Source organism: Pezoporus flaviventris, unplaced genomic scaffold, assembly GCF_033815535.1.
Source record: "Pezoporus flaviventris isolate CSIRO_AGI_PZ_B2104156 unplaced genomic scaffold, CSIRO_AGI_Pfla_v1 ptg000002l, whole genome shotgun sequence".
Taxonomy (NCBI): Eukaryota; Metazoa; Chordata; class Aves; order Psittaciformes; family Psittacidae; genus Pezoporus; species Pezoporus flaviventris.
The window spans coordinates 68,442,445-68,459,222 of record NW_026892550.1 but is presented as its reverse complement, the minus strand read 5'-3'; the positions used below and the strand labels follow the sequence as shown (position 1 = coordinate 68,459,222).

Genomic DNA, 16,778 nt, shown 5'->3' with positions numbered 1-16,778 from the left:
GGCCAGCCGGCGCCGCTCGGGCGTTTGGAGGGCGGTGGTTGGCGGTGGAGCGGGGCCGCGACTTTCCTCACGGGCCGGGCGCCTCCGACAGCGGGGACGTGAATTTATGAAGCTTTTAGCTGAAGGCCGGAGGGACCCTCCCGGTGAGCGCTGTGCTGCAAGCCGAAAGGGATGTCATGGGGAAGGCGAGAGCAGCCTTCAGGGGAGAGCACCCGTCTGCAGGGGTCTCCCTTTTTATTTAAAAAAAAAAAAAATATTTTCGCTCATATCAAGGCCGGTGTGGGCAGAAGGTGCTGCCCGTAGTGTTACCTGCGGTAGATAAGTTAAAACTGGATTGCATTAATGCAGCTCTGGTGAGGAGCAGCGTTGAAAAGTTAATTCCAGGTTCAGGTAATGGTCGTGCTGATGAGTGATGGGGATCTGGCAGGGACAAGGGGGTAATTCTGGTAGGGACAAGGGATGAATTCTGGTAGGGACGGGGGAGTCTGCAGCGGACAGGGTGAGATGTGGTACAGACAGAGCAATCTGTTACGGACATAAAGGATCTGGTGTGGACAGAGCGATCTATTATGGCCATAGGGGGTCTGTAACAAACAGGGGGATCTGGTATGAACACAATGATCTGGTACAAACCCAGCGAGCGAGGAGTCGCTGGTAGGGTGTGTGTTGCTAATAAGGCAATTGTTTACTGCGGCATAAAGAAAGCTCCCTTAGGAGTTGGTGGTGATTTAGGTGTGCGAAGAGCCTTACATTTTGCAGTTTTGCTTCGTGGACAGTAACTGAATGAACTTTGGTCCCGCCCCTTGGGAACAAAGACGTGTTACTTGCGACAATTAACATAAACCGGTTCAGTGACCTATTAATTAAACTGAAGATATGCTCTAGGGAAAGAAGGGAAATCCAACCAGCTGAAAAAGGCACCCTCGCAGAACTGAGCTCCATTAAGGCCTTCGCCCTGCTGAGAGTTCTTGCACAGTTGGAGTTACGTGCGAGCAGTTCGTGGGACCGTTGCCATAATATCTGACAGTTGTTAAAGGCTTATACTGATAACCAACAGATGTATATGTAGCTTGCTTTTGGAGAAGATACTTTATCTTGGGAACCGGAGTGTTCTGGTAAGTTGTGTTCTTATGGAGACAAATAACACTGACGCTGGCTTCCTTCTGAATCTCTCCACTGCGTGTATCTTTTAACTCTGCTGTACCAAACCAGCTCGCCTGTTGTGTTACCCCAAGAAGGGTTTTGAAAGACACCGATCAACTGCAGGGTGGAAGCTGCAAATGGGAGGTGGTTACAAATGACTGTCCATGAATTCAGTCTGTGAATTCTCCTAATGAGAACCCCAGCTGTCCCTCTCCTTCATAATTCTCAGCTGTTTCAAGGGAGAAGGGGGGGGGGGGGGGGAACAACACACAGGATTTCAAGTACAGTGGTGTCCTGGGAGTCTGGTTTACAAATCAGAGAGCCTCAATCTCTGTGGCATTTGTCTAACTGGTAACAGAAGAGCAAGAAACGCTCCACCCTCTGTCACAGGCAGTAATGAGATGCTTGTTTCTTTTTCCAGACCCTTCTGAAACCCAGGAAAGCAAACCTTGCCCCCCACTTTCATTGTTTGAAGTGGCCCTGCTGGATAAAATACAGGAATGGAAACTGAAGTTACTGCATGGCAAAACTAGAAATGCTAGCCAGGCTGCCTCAGCTGTTGGTAGGGTGTTTTAGATGGCACCTAATTTGCTCATCTGCAGTCTAGAAATGGATTTTTAAAGTTTAATTTTAAAATACGCCTGGTAGGCCTCAGGGAGATCAGGGCAACTTTCTGTTACTGGGAAGTAGTGTTTGTTGTTGGTATGCTTTTTGGCTTTTTTTTTTTTTTTTTGGTGTTTGTTATTGTTGTTTTGTTTTTTAATGTATCCACAAAGTTAGCATCACCTTTTGACAAACTTGAATTTCGTGTTAACTTGGTAGAGTTATTCAAAGATAGTGATTCAATATCTTAACAGTTTACAGATTTAGTAGCGAAAGCTTGTATTTTGAGCTGCAAATCCCCTACATTTTCACAGTACCTTTTACATCCTTTTTCATAGTACTTTTTTCACCTCTTTTTTCACCAAGAGCTTCCTTGGTATGGAGGTGGTAGAGTTGATTGTCCATGCTGTTTTCTCTGTGTTGGTGGTGCTGTTGTCTTTTTGTGAACTGACTCCCAATTTCGAACAAAAAATAAAGATGTGGCAGAATAAGACTGTCCTTCTGCACTTCAGACCAGAAACGTTTTCTGAACTGCAGTGAACCTGTCACACAGGTTTATTATCATCAGTAGCTGGGCTGTAGTTTGTCAGTTTGACACTCAAATATGATATCCAAAGCCCTGCTCTGCTTGGAGGTTTGCTTGTTGTCAAATAACAGGGTGATTGTCCTTGGATAACACAAGGTGCTTGGGGCCCCCCTTGCAGCCCACTGACTGCACAGTCCTTGTCCACTGACAAACCCATTGCTATTCTTTGCTGTTGCTAGGGACAGGGACATATAAAGCTACAAGGGCGGGGGGGGTGTGTGTGGAATAAAATCAAGGCAAACCATTGTCTTCTCTTGTTATGGATAACATTACAGAAAGACTGTCTTTTCAGACAAGTCACTGAATTAATACCACTCGTTTTTGACAGCAGTTATTTTCAGCATTGTTATATTCTCTTTCTGTTTATTCCTTTCTGAAAAGACTTTATAAACCTCTTTAATGGTTGAATAGGTTATCCTAAATCTTTTGTAGTCCAATTTCTTTCTTTTTTTTTTCCTTAAAGTAAAAACAATTTGACTAGAAACTACTTTCAGTTCCCCCTAAACCCCCAGTTTGATAAGTTCTCTCTAAAAGGAAATTAGAGCATAGTTGCAGGTACTTGGGCTTCCATCTCCAAGGAAGAAATTAAAGATAGTTCTAGTAGGTGTGCCATATGGTTGCATGCTTGTGTTATCCTACACTGGCAAAACTTACATAAAAAAGAAGTTGTATGAAAAGCTTTTATTTTTAAAAGGAAAAGATTAACTTTTATTATCGAAGTTGTGAAACTCTCCTTAAAAAAAACCCACAAACAAACCCCAAACCATTTATGTATTAGTTAATCCCTCTCAGAAAATTCTAGTGTATAGTATTCTTAAAATGAGATTCCTTTGAGTAGGAAGTTATATATACTTTGGGAAGACTAGGAGCTAATGGAGACAGCAAATAGGGGTTAGGATAAGTAGCTGTTCAGGGTGCATGTGTTGATGAATCAATGCAAAGTTAACTTGTACCCCAAACTGGGGGAAAGATGTCCTGCTCTTCCTTCTCTGTCTCATCATATAGCATGTCAGAGCCTAGCAGCTTTTTCTGATGATGCATGTGTGCCTTCGGTTCAGCAGTAGCAGTCATTTTTCTCCTTCTTAGTAGCTGGTGCAGCATTGTGTTTTGACTTTCAGCCCGGGAACAGCGCTGATAACACTAATGTTTTTAGTTGGTGCTAAGTAATGTTTACTCTGACCAAGGACTTTGTGAGTCTCATGCTCTGCCAGGGAGGAGGGGAAGCTGAAAGGAAGCAGAGACAGGATACCTGACCCAAACTAGCCAAAGAGGTATTCCAGACCACACCACGTCATGCCCAGTATATAAACTAGGGGGAGTTACCCGGAAGGGCTAGATCACTGCTCCGGTTGGGCTGGGTATCAGTTGGCGGGTGGTGAGCGGTTGTATTCTTTTCCCTTGTTATTTCCTTTATCATTATTATTATTGGTGGCAGCAGTAGTGGTTTTGTGTTATACCTTAGTTACTGGACTGTTCTTATCTCAACCCATGGGAGTTGCATTCTTTCAGTTCTCCTCCCCATCCCTCCGGGAGTGGGGGGAGGAAGGAATGGAGTGAGCGAGGAAGAGACAGAGTGAACAAGTGGCTGCGTGGTTCTCATTGCCTGCTGGACTTAAACCATGACAATGTGGGTTATTTTTTCATAAATTTAATTAATATCACGCTTTGTGTGTGTATATATATATATGTGTTCAGAAGGTACAATGGGATGTCGTTTTTTTTCCTTGCATCTCTTACAGAGTAATACCAAAGTCAGAGCTGATGTGTTTGTTTTCAGATTGAGAAGCATTGTGGCCTTCCTAATTTCCCAGTCTCCTCCTGCTCTTGAAGAACATCATGGATATTTGTTGTTTCCCCTTCCTCAGCTTGGCTTGATTCTACTGCTTAACAAATGAAAGCCATTTCTAAAGTAGGCACTGTTTTTGATCTTACTCTAGCTGGAGAGCAACCAAATGCTTCATGAGTGCGCCTTCTTCTGATTAAAGCTGGAGATGTGGTATTTATCTCCTCTTTATCAAGGCCTCCCACAGAAGACTGTTAGGCACTTCTAAACTGGAATTTTGGTCATTGAAAATCAATGTGTAGGCACTTAGAGACTGTTAGAAATGGGAAATTTATGCTTGCTGAACATTCAGATGTCTTTCTCCCTGTATTTTCATGTACTGTTTTTCTTCAGATTTGGCTTCATGAATGTAATCCTACTGTGCAGGCTGTGTTCCTAGAGTAGAGATCAGGGTAGAGGCTCCTGACACATGACTCTGTTACCTTACTGTAAAATCTGTTGTTTAACCAGTAGCATTAGTGATACTTCTAGTTTCTTTTTTTGAAGAGCATTGAGAGTCAGAAGTCTCTTGAGTTTGCCTATGAGTAAATTGCAGAGATAATTGCAGAGTTATTGCCAACTTTTTAAAGATTTTTTTCTTTTTTCTGTAAGTCTTGGTTACAGTAGCTTTGAGGGAAGCAAAAGGATTCCTTAAGAGAGTAGAGTTCCTGTGGAATCAGCTCTGACAGTGAACTTCACAGAAAGCAGAAATTATTTTTTTTCTCTTTTTATTTTTTATTTTGGTAGCTGTCTCTAGCTTTCATTGGTAGTACTAGCCTTACAGTTGGGCTCAGTGATCTTAAGGGTCTTTTCCAATCTAAGTGATTCTAGGATTCATTGAATTAGTGACTGTCAAAAAACATGCTCTTACCTGAAAATTGTGTTTCATGTTATTGAAGCCCATCACTTCACTTGCTGTGTGAACTCTGTGTTTCATTCCTGTTTTGAAATACCGGCTGTCAAAAGATTTGTCCCTTGGCTGGCAGCTGGGTTTGCTTTTAAGAAAGAGAGCATCAAGAAAGTTTTCCGAAAACCATGGCGATGAAAAGGTTCCACAGTGTTTGCGTTGCCCCTTGTACTGCCTGTACTCAATCATCTGTCACTCTGCTTCCCTTCTTTATCTTCCCCAAAGCTCCCAAACCAGTTTGTTAGGGTGCAGCTTGCTGATAGGGTTAAACTTACTGAGGCACTTCTTATCCTTCTAATGAGCTTGTTGAAGAAGGTAAAGCAGCAGAGAACTATTAATTCCTTTTTGGTGTGATTAGTGTTTTGCTGATTACTTAGCTGTGTCGCCAACCCTGTTCTTCCAACTCCAACTTGTGTGTGCCTTACTACCCGTTTAGGTAGTTGAGTTCTTGCCATTCCTTTATCAATTACTTTGTTCTTGATGAGTTGGATGAAATGTCTGCTTGTAAGCTAAACTTTTTCAAAAAGTACGTGATCAAATTTGTGTATGATGAAGTAGAAATTAATTGTGTCCAGCAGTGTGTGAGTGCTGCTGCCTTGTCAGGGTGGTGGGAATTAGCTATGAAGCTGTTTTCACCCTGTGCATGGCTCTTGGAGTAACAGGGCTGTGCACAAGTAATTCAGGCTGAAAGGTATCTGAGCTTGGAATTGTATTGGAAAAAAAAGCCCCACTTTTGTTGCTAATACTTTGGTTTGGGCAACATGTAATTGAAGAACTGAGCGACTGACACTTTTAAGTGTTCTTGGATGCTTCCTCCTTAGTATAGAAGCGTTAGTTTGGAATGAAAAAAAACCCAACCCAACATAGGAAGAAAGGCATTGTTCAGTGTGAAAGTTGTGTTTACGACATCACAGTGATGCCCTGTCTTAATTGCTTCCTAATTGTTTGCTTTTATGCAACAATTGTTTTCTCTTGTTTGTCCTCTCCTTGTGTTTGCAGTGTAAGTGAACCTATGCAATTAGCTGTTTACATTCCTCAGGCAAGAACACCGGTGGAACTAGGATCACTTTCAGGGAAGGGTTGGTGCACATGGACAGTGGCTTGTTTTTTTTCCCCCTGAAAAGCGGGTGATACTTTTCTGGCAAGTCTTTGGATTTAGGACCTCGACATGGCAACAGCCAGCCACGGTGAAGACAGGGGGTCCTCAAGTGGTCAAGTTGCGTCTTACCCTGTTTGTGTCCTGAGAGTTATGTAGTCTTTCTTGTCTTGCTCGAAAAAGCCACCGAGGGGTGGCTTATGAGTTGCAGAAGGCTGACAGAATGAAGCTGCTTGTTTTTCTTAGAGAAGCAAATCACTGCATTTAATTAGGCCACTTGAAGTCTTCCATAGTAAGCAATCAGAAGGATATTGCTGCCAAAGCTATCAATAAGCCTTTGACCCACAAATCAACCTAAACCACAGGATAAGCTTTGTTATGCTTTTAGGAGTTGTAAACTAAGCCACTTCCCTCTAGAGCTAAGCTACAATGAACTTGCTGTTTGTTTTTTGTCCCTTTTTTTTTCTTTTAAATTTCTTTTTAAAGCACACAGGGAGATTGTGGGTTGTGTATTCAAACACTGTAGAATGTTTTCAGCTATAAGTGAATAGAACTTCATTGCTTTGCACAGACTTCTTGAACTCTTTCTAGCCTGTAGATTCCATCATGTGGGATTATTAGGATCCAGTGCTTTGCTTTGTCGTCTCTGCATGTGTTGCTTTTTTAAACATGGCATTTCTTTTCCTTTCACTTCAGAGCACTTCTGTGGCTCTAGTGTCATGTTGGCTGTCGGTGTTGTACCTTCCCCTGCTGTATCATATGTGAATGTTACTGAGGAGAGTGATGGATGTGTTTATACTGGTGTGAAGGACTATGTTGTGAGGAAGTGTGGTCTGGATGATCAGGTAGTGAGGTGGACTGTGAACTGGCTGAAGGAGAGAAGCCAGAGAGTTGTAGTCTATGGGGTGGAGTCTAGTTGGAGGCCTCTGCCCTGGTGAGACCCCATCTGGAATATTGTGTCCAGTTCTGGGCCCCTCAGTTCAAGAAGGACAGGGAGCTGCTGGAGAGAGTCCAGCACAGGGCAACGAAGATGATTAAGGGAGTGGAGCATCTCCCTTATGAGGAAAGACTGAGGGAGCTGGGTCTCTATAGTTTGGAGAAGAGGAGACTGAGGGGTGACCTTATTAGTGTATATAAATACATAAAGGGGGAGTGTCACGAGGATGGAGCCAGGCTCTACTCAGTGGCAAACAATGATAGGACAAGGGGTAATGGGTACAAACTGGAACACAAGAGGTTCCACTTAAACTTGAGAAGAAACTTCTTCTCGGTGAGGGTGACGGAACACTGGAACAGGCTGCCCAGGGAGGTTGTGGAGTCTCCTTCCCTGGAGACATTCAAAACCCGCCTGGACACATTCCTGTGTAACCTTATCTAGGTGTTCCTGCTCCGGCAGGGGGATTGGAATAGATGATCTTTGGAGGTCCCTTCCAATCTCTAGCATACTGTGTGTGTACTGTGTGTGTGATGTAGGGAGGTCACCATAGGTGAATGATGTTGAAAGCATTCGGGAGATAAAACTTGAAAAGTCTTGTTTGGAGTCTCTATGAGACAACTCGATGCAAGAAAATGACTTTTCTTTAAATTTTCAGGGGGCTCTCTTCCAGTGGAAGACATCTGTTTAACTCTTATAGAAGGAAATACACTGAATTTTATAATGGACCAGGGTGCTATAAATTTCCTTTCAGAGTTATGGTATGTCCAGAAACAAAGAGGCACAAAAGTACAAAATGTAATCAGTTCTAAGTAATGTTAAGTTTTATGGCTTTGTAATGGAAAATAACTGCGGTGCTTGAAGGTAGTTGACATAGTTTCAGACCCTCAGGACCTCAGTACAAAAGGTGTGAAAAAAGCAGAATAGAAGGACAGGAGCTGGGGAGTATCTGGGACTAGCAGATGTCCAGGGTGGGCACAGATAAACTAACTGATAAGTAAAAGGACAGGATGATTGCTATGCTTGGGGTGTTAATAAACCGATTAATCTGGTGTAAGCATCTACTAGGGAGTATCCCGGACTAGCAGATCTCCAGGATGAGAGCAGTTAAACTAACTGAGAAGTAGAAGGCCAGGATGATTGCAATGTCTGTAATGTTAATTAAGCTTGTTGGGAAAAGTAAACGACCCTTAAACGACCACATTTTTGTACGCATGCCGGAAACTTTTTGGAAAATGATGTAATGTGCTCAGTGACCATATAAGGATGACCTGTATAGCAATTCGGGGACACACGTTAGGAACTATCCCCCGTGTCTCCCGGCGCCGCAATAAAGAATACCTGCTTGTCAACTTGAAACTCTGCTGGCAGGTTTGTCCCTGGAGTTTTCTCCTAATCAGTCCTGACTAGGTTATCTAAAACCACATGTGTGCAGCTTGTCTGGATCACTTTAAAGCACATCATAAAGAGGTACCCACAAAGTTAATTTTACAATTTCTCTCTGAGCCAGCAAGGCGGTTAGTCTGCTTGTGGATATGTCAGATGCTTTCCTAGGGCACTGCTGCTTGGGTCAGTATTTTGGAGAAGGGGATTGAAAGGTGGTTAATGGGAGCTGGACTGGCACATATCCATGCAGCTTAAATTGTTTTCTTTGTTTGTAAGTCTGAAATAACTTCTGTTTCTTAGTAAGCTCAGTAAGTGTATGCCTTCCAGGACCTAATACGCAGTTTTGTTCAATGTAGTACCATGTACTATATATCTCAGATGTGTTCTGTTTAATTCAAGTCTCTGCTGCTGGTTTCAGATCTGTAGCCTGACTCAGCAGACAGAGAATTCATGTTTATGAGATGGTAATTTTGTGTTAATAAAAAGGGAGCCCCCCCCCCCCCCCCCCCCCCCCCCGTGAATTCATTAAGGTAACAGTGTGGGTTTTTTGGTTGTGGTGGTTTTGTGGGTTTTTTTTTTTTTTTTTTCCCTATGCAAATGTATTTTGAGACTTTTAAAAGGAGTACTTGAATTCATTTGCTCTTTTCTTGTGTTTTCTGGTTTTTTTTTTTTTTTTTTTTGTTCAGGGGAAGGCTAAGGATTAGGTGCAGCTTTTGTCTGTTTAGGCGTTGCCCTTCACAACATTGACTTCTGTTGCTCTGATATAACTTGCAAATGTAAATGATCTTTCTTCCTTTGTTCCCGTTCATTTTGAACTCCAACTGTGACGTCAGCTTCTTGTCCCAACCTCCCTTCTGTGGGGATTTTTTTTTTCTTTTCTTTTTTTTTTGTGAAGACAAGTTTCTATCTTGCTCACTCTCTCCTCTCTTCCCTTTCCAGTTCACAGCTGTTCCTTGGCAGGAATCTACTCCTTTTGTTAGTCTTACATACCTTCTGTGATCCTACCCGTATTTCATTTGAGGTTTAGTTAAAGTTTGCCTCTTTTCCACATACTTGAGGGTTGTTTTTTTTGTTGTTGTAGCCTTGCACTTATCTTTAAAGGTAGCTTACCTCCAGAGTTGACTGCTTGTGTCCTAGAGATGTGGGCACTCTTGACATATGGAATCTTAATCCCTTCCTCAGATCCAGGAATCAAATGGTATTACTGTGTCTTGTCATACATAGTGGCACCAAAATACTGCTTTTTCTAATGCTGACGTGTAACTTTTAGAAAAAATCAAGTGTCTTTTTAATGTCCTATTATTACCTTCTTTGTTTGACAGCTCTTAAAATTTCTTGTTGCAGTGTTAGTGGAAATGAGGAAAAATCTTTATATTTAAACTCAATATAGAACAGTTAAACTGACTGTGCACTCAACTGTCAAATGCGCAAGCTTAAATGATGTCAAAAGAAAAGTTCTCCTGTGTATGTAGGAGCTATTGTTCCCTTTCAGGTGCTTTGCGCAGGTGGATTTTCCTGATGTGATACTTTGCAAGGTGTAAGCAAATGTTACTGAAGATAGTTCCACACAGCTTACACAAGATCGTATTAAAAATGGGGGTAGTGTAGGAAATACTTAGAGATGAGATAATTCAGTGTATTTTTGGAAAGCTGTTAGATTATTCATTACTGCCTTCTGTCCGTTTCTTCTTCCTGTTCTCTGTGTTATTTCTTGCCTCTAATGATTGTTCTGTTAGTTTCTGAATTCAGACCCACGTTTTACCTATTAATCAACATGTAAGTGTAATCTTATGTATGTGCTTTGAGGTTTTCTTTGGGGAAGTTGTAGAGTATTTCTCATTTGCTGTGTTGGTATCATCAGCCTGTTTTGTGTTGAGGTTAAAACACTTAACTTTGGTAAAGTGCTGAAGTGACTCCTCCCCCACTAAAATTTAATTAAGTGTCTCCTTTCTTTGTCTTTTTCCTAAAAGCATTGACAGTCCTTTTTTTTTGTGTGTTTAAAAGGATTGAAGACTTCCTTAAGATGTTCAGTTTTACATTTTTTTTTTCCAGTTCCCTGCTGTGATTTCTTAGGTTGTATTGACTAGATTTGCTTTAGTCATTCATAAAGCACTGGTTTTTAAAACCACTGATCAGCATTTTGGGAAACCGTCCATGTTCCGAAGCATGTTCTCCAAGCACTATATTTGGTATATAAGTGAAGATCTAATTTGATACTAGAGCCAAGCTTTTACTGCTGCAGTTTATCATCCTCAGTGGCTTGCAGATTGCTTTCTGGAAAGCTGTGCTTCCTACTTGCTTAAATGTATTTAAAGGGTGTGAATGTTACCAGCAGATCTGGTTTAGAATGCAGAGAGCATTAGTAATGTAAAGACAGAAAGAGAACTTAGCTGAATCTAAGGAAATCTCTGTGTCAGGAGGAACAATTTGCTATGGAAAGTGGTGTATACGTTTTGTATGGATGTTTCTGTTTTATCAAACTGAAAAAGTACTATAGTAAAGAAATCACAGGTAGGCAAATACTGTTAATCACCTGCTTTATTTAGCTGACCTGCTGCCCCTTTCCTCCTGCCCTTGGTAGATGGTACTGTATGGGATTGGCAGTAGGCAAGGTGGCCCAAGGCAAGATGGATCTCTCCAAGCCACTTCATGGTATTCTACTTCATGATATATGAAGGTCTTCAACTCCCTCATGTCTTCCTAAATGGCTAAGTAAAGCTTTGTTAAAGTTTCCAGTATCTTTAAACACAATCAGATGTGTTATTGAAAGAAATAACCTAGACTCGTAGCTTTATGTATTTCCTAATATTTCTTTTATAATTTGTTTAGTTGTGTCCATGATGGTACTTTTGTAGTTTCGATTTCTGATCATCTGTGGGTACTCATATTCTGTGTTTGATAGGTTTCCTTCTCTTGTTGGTATTTGACTGCCTGGACAGGACTTGAGTGTTACTGCTTCTCTCTTAAAAAAAGACCAAACCCAGCCCTAAAATTGTTCCATTCCCTTATGTTCTGCGTGATGTTTGAGTTGTTGAATACTGCTTTTCATGTTTCTATGTATCTGCATAACATGTGCTATGTCATCCTCACTCCCACATGTGTTACCAAGCGTTTTCCGTCTGTGTAGTTGTTTTCCTTTAGAACACAGAATTTTCTTGGAAGCATGAGTGACAGGGTTTAAGAATTTCTCAAAAATAAATTTTGTTTTTTCTTTCTGTATTTGCCTTGAGAAGCTGTGGCTGCCCCATTCCTGGCAGTGTTCAAGGTCAGGTTGGATGAAGCTTGGAGCAGCCTGGTGTGGTGGAAGGTGTCCCTGCAGGGGAATTAAAACTAGATGAGCTTGGTCCCTTCCAAATCAAACCACTTGTGATTCTATGATCACAAGTTAGAGGGAGAACATCTGAAATAGTTTGGACTGCAGGCAGCACAGGGTTGAGTTTTTCTGCAGGTTTCAGTGGGTATGAAGCACATCATCTTCCGTCACAGGCATTTGACTTTGTTTCTGGATTTGCTTGCCACAGGGCAGAACTGCATTCTCTCTGGGATAGACTTAGTTCTCCTACAGCAGCCCTTGCTGCAGGGTACATACTGCATTGTTTTCAGCAACCTTTCTGCTGCTTTGTGTAGCCTTGCTGTTTACAGCTTGATTGAGTCCTCTTTTTCCAGAGGAAAGTGCACCCTACGCTCATGCACAGCATAAAACAGTGTTCAGATGATGTTTTAGTGCCAATTTTTATTTGTAGGAAAAGGTAACTTTTATAAAAGAAGTGTGGTTATGTCTACTGGATGATTTGGTAGGCACATTTGTGCAGTAAAGTGAGGTTTGAACATTTGTGGAAACTAAACTTTGAAGCATAAGTGGATGAAGTTCTGAATTTTGTTTGAATTCATGCTGTGCTATCCCTTTTAAGTGAGCTAATGCTAATTGACAGAAAAAAGGTTTTCCTGAGAAAAGAGGGGAACATTAATGAGAAAATAGCACTCGAGTTTGCTGAGAGCTTAATTAGTGACTGAAATGATAAAGATACTGAACTCTGTCTCAGGGGTCTGCAGGAAAAACAAAGCCACTGGAGAGAAAGGAATACTTTGGGGTTCTGCAAAGCTGCTAGTAGCCTGCTCTTGTAAAGTGCAGTACACAAATACTAGGATATTAGAATCTGCAGAAATAAATCTGGTTTTGATTATGCCGGTTCCATGATGTCTGTATGTACACAGTAAATGTTAGTATTGAAACAGTCAAGGAATCTGGATCTGATGGAAAGAACCTAACAAAACAGCCAAGACTAGTCCTCAGCTTTCTTAGAAATGTCATTCTGTTTGTAATCAGACAGAAGTTTTGTGAGTGAAGACAGCACTGTGTTTGCCTTGAGGTGGTCAGTGGCTACCTGGGAGCATCCAGCAAAACCTTCTGGATAATTGTGGTTCTTCTCACTTGATAGAATTTCACATGGGTATCAGAGGAGAATATGTGGGGTTCCTTGTGTCTCTGCTAAAAACCTCCTCCTTGTGAACTGGTATGAAAACTTGTTTCAAGTGGTGGTTGTTGATCTTAAAGCTCTTGGAAAAAATCCATGGTGGAAGTTGGGAGCAGCAGAACAGTGACATGGATAAAACATGCAGAGTAAGCCATGTTTTATATCACAGACACGTTCCTGTTCTCTGCTGTCTGCCTGCTTGTCTCTGCAAGTGACTAGGGCATCCCTGGCTGAGTATGTACTTCTTCCTTTTTTCACCCAAGTTTTTCTCTGCTGGCTACTCTTGCATGCTGCTTTTGTGACTATGGCCTGCCCTATCCTTGCAGTGCCCAGCAGGGCTGTGTCCAAGGCTTGAGAAGTTGAGTCACTTCCACAGCCATTGGCTGCTCTGGGAATTAGTTGAATTGTGTTTCTGAGAGCACAGGCACAGCTCTGGTAGTATCCTGGGAGGTCAGCTGTGACTTGCTTTGTTCATTTTGATGATTTTCCAGGAGATGAAAATGTATTAACATGTTGCAAATGAAACAAGGGAATTTATTTTGTGTGTGAGCATAGCAAACTGATGATGATTTCCTGGTTACAGGATGGTGTTCTGGATGCTTGCTCGCTCCTTGCATTAGAAATTGTGATTACTTGGGAGAACAGTTGCATCCAACTGGGTGAACAGCAGGAACACCATTGCCACCTACATGGGTGGGGTTGTAGTAGACTGGAGGGTTGTAGCATAACACCTCCCCCTTGTTTACAGACACATTCTGAGCTTGCAGACAGAAAAACGGAGGTGGAGAGACGTGGAGAAGTGTAGGTACCTGGCTGGAAAAGAGACTGTGGCCATCTGACATCTCTGTGGATTTGGCACAGTGTCCTGCTGCAGGGCAGATGAGGCCATGTATCAGAGGGAAGAGGTAAATGGCCGGCTCCCAAGGGCCAGTTTCCTGTCCCTGAGTCACAGCTAAGCCAGCAAGAGCTGGTCTTCATCTGTGTGCTGAAGTGGTGACTTCTGGTCGAATCCCACGTTCGCTTGATTTGACTGACTCTGTATATATAGAAGAAAAAAAATTGTACTTTAAGAATGTGGATGTGTTAGGACAGCTTTCAACACTGGGTGGTGATGTGATGGTTGGGACAACCAAAAGCAAAACTGTTCCATAAGGCTACCTTAAATAACTTTCTCCTCACTGTATGTGAATCATCTGATAAACGTCTGCTGTTTTAACATGTGGAGTCTTGTGTATAAAGATATTTGTATTTTTTACGAGCTATTGATGAAATGATGGCTTTTTCATCTGTTCCCTCTCAAACCATCCTATGTAGAACTTCAGTGTATGAAAACAGCTGTTTTCCAAGAAGGGGAAGCCAGATTTTTATTCCCATCTCAATGGCTAGAGAATCAAAAAGTTTGTAACAATACCTGCTTCACTGTCAGTACTCTGGTAGAAGAAGGCACTATTTCAAATCGGTTACAGTGATAACAGTCACTGTACACCTTGAGAAACACAACTTGAAAAGCCTACAGAAAATTGAATTTACTCCATGGTGTAGAAAAAAAAAAAAATGGGTGGGATGAGAAAGGCTGGATAACGGTGTTTCACTGAAAAGAAAAAAAGCGGGATCTGGAGTTTTGTCTGGGTTTGTATTTATTCCATTTCCAGACATCTGACGAAGATCTTCTTTTAGGAATAATCTGTGCTGTATTGCCATCATTGTCAAGTCCATGTGCTGAAAGATAAAGACGCTGTTTTAAATTCCCCTGGTCTGTCAAGAAGTAACTTGGCTCTGAGCCCTTGGGTTATAAAGCGTGGTAGTGGTATGGTCTGTTGTAGCCGTGGCAACTGGCTTTGGCTTGGGCAGGCAGTAGGTAAGTGAATCGAACAAAGACATTCCTTATAAAGTGGAGGCCCTGTGTTACCAGGGGCAGTGCTAGCTTTGGGAAGAGCTGTTTCTGAACAACTCTTAGTTTTCACCATTCATAACTATCATGTTTCTAATATCAGTGACTTCCTCTAGGTGTAGTAAACAATTTATATAGTTGTTCTCTGTCATCCTAGCTACTCTGGGAAACTTCAGTTGTGTGCCATTGATCTGAGTATTTTTGGTTACTGTTTTCTACAGTAGAGTGTATAAGCAATCAACAACATGTATTCTGTTTCTCTAGGAATGACCATGTGTCTATGGAAATTTTTCAAGTCCAACTAATTATTTCTTAAAAAAAGCCTCCAAAGAAACAAAGCAACACAAAACCCTTGGGCCTGGAATTGCTTTCTAACCAATGCCTTACCTTTTGGGAGAGTAGCTATGTTGTGTAAGGAGTTGGCAGCTCCTGATTTTTTCCCTGCACAGGCTACTTTGATTTGCTTATTTAACTTGGCAGAGTTTGTGTTTCCTTCCATGTGAAGGGAATTACACTTTTTACAGCTTGATGTTTGTGAGTTATTTTTGTCAGATGGGAGTGCTCTTTAGAAGCGTGTTGCTTTCATTAGTATTCAGGATAATACAGTGACTGTATCTGAAGAATTTAGACAGGGACATTTTTTCAGGGTGAGCCCTTATGCATTTAGAATCTTCACTTACCAGTATGGATGCTCACTTTTAACTCAACAGTGTTGAACAGTCTTCAGATACCTCTTAATGCTGAGTTGAATCCCAGTATTGTACTGTCCTGGAGCACTTCAGGCTTCTCAGTTCTCTTTGGCAGGATTGACAGCATCATGTCTCATTTCAAACCGTTAACCTTCTCTGTGCAGGGGGTCTCAGATTCTCCTTCATGAGAAGCAACATCAGGGAATAGAACAGCAATTGCAGAACTGTCTGTAGCCCTTGAGTAGCTCGCCTCTGGGGTTTCTCATTCTTTGCTATCTTTCACTGTCCTAAGGTGGTGGTCACTTCATTTGACTTCAGACCTGCTGCATAGTGGTATGTCAAAGGAACGCAGGGCTGTGGAATGCTCACTTCCTGTAGTCTTATATTGGGTTTGTTACTTCCAAATTAAAGTGAACCGACTGAGGGCTGAGACAGGCATATTAATGAGTGGGAATTTGTCTGGAAAACAGTTGACAACTTGGTATTGTATGAGGCAAAGAAAACAATGCTCAGCTCACACACTGTCTTTCTTCAGAACAGAAATGTTGTGACTACTCAGTTTAGAAATGCTCAAATCTTGTCAGTGCATTTCTTGAATGTGTACCACTTTATTTTACCTGCTTTATTTATCCTTCTGGTGCTGTGATTGTCACAGGGAAAATGCATTTAAATGCTGTCACTAGGGTCTCAATTACCAAAAAGTAGCTTGCGTTTTCATTTTAATTTCTATGTTGATGTGTTGGCTCTTGGAAACTAACATGGTCATACTCTTGTGTGTCTATTCTTAGCAGGCTGTTATCATTTGAAGCTCCATATTATTGTTTGAAGGCTTGAAGTGTTTGCTTTTCTGGAATTTGGTTCTGGCCTTCCAGCGTTCCTATGTATCAGGGTTTAAAAAGAGAAGCGGCAGGAGAAAAACGAGGTACAGAACTAAAACATAGGACTTCTCTGATAAATCTACTCCTTGGCCTTTGGCAATGAGTCGCTGCCTTGGTTTCCCTATGGCTAGCAGGTTCCTAATGATGCCGACTTCAAAGATACGTTGTGAGGATTAATTAATGCTTGCAAAGGCCTTTGAAGATGAAAAAGCAGGGGTAGAAAGGTGAAAAAGTTTCCATGCCCCAAGTGAATGTTCTGCATGCTGTCTTGAGTTCATCTTTTTGAGAATCTCTTGAGCACTTCCAAATATTTCACTTGGAGTGTGGTGGTGCAAGAAAGATGATATCCCATAGCTTCAGCGTTATAT

At 41.7% G+C, this 16,778-nt stretch overlaps 1 protein-coding gene across 3 annotated transcripts in view; it reads left to right on the top strand.

Moving 5' to 3' along the window:
* The window catches only part of MOB1B (MOB kinase activator 1B), a 41,491-nt gene that overhangs the window by 546 nt on the left and 24,167 nt on the right, over positions 1 to 16,778 (top strand). The window contains exon 1 of one of the 3 annotated variants that reach the window (XM_061442596.1): positions 9 to 143. The exons of 1 other annotated variant lie outside the window; for it this stretch is intronic. The gene's annotated coding sequence lies outside the window, so the exon portion shown is untranslated. Of the gene's footprint in view, positions 1 to 8; positions 144 to 273; positions 391 to 16,778 lie in introns of those variants that run through there. One more of the 3 variants, XM_061442605.1, reaches the window with a different exon arrangement.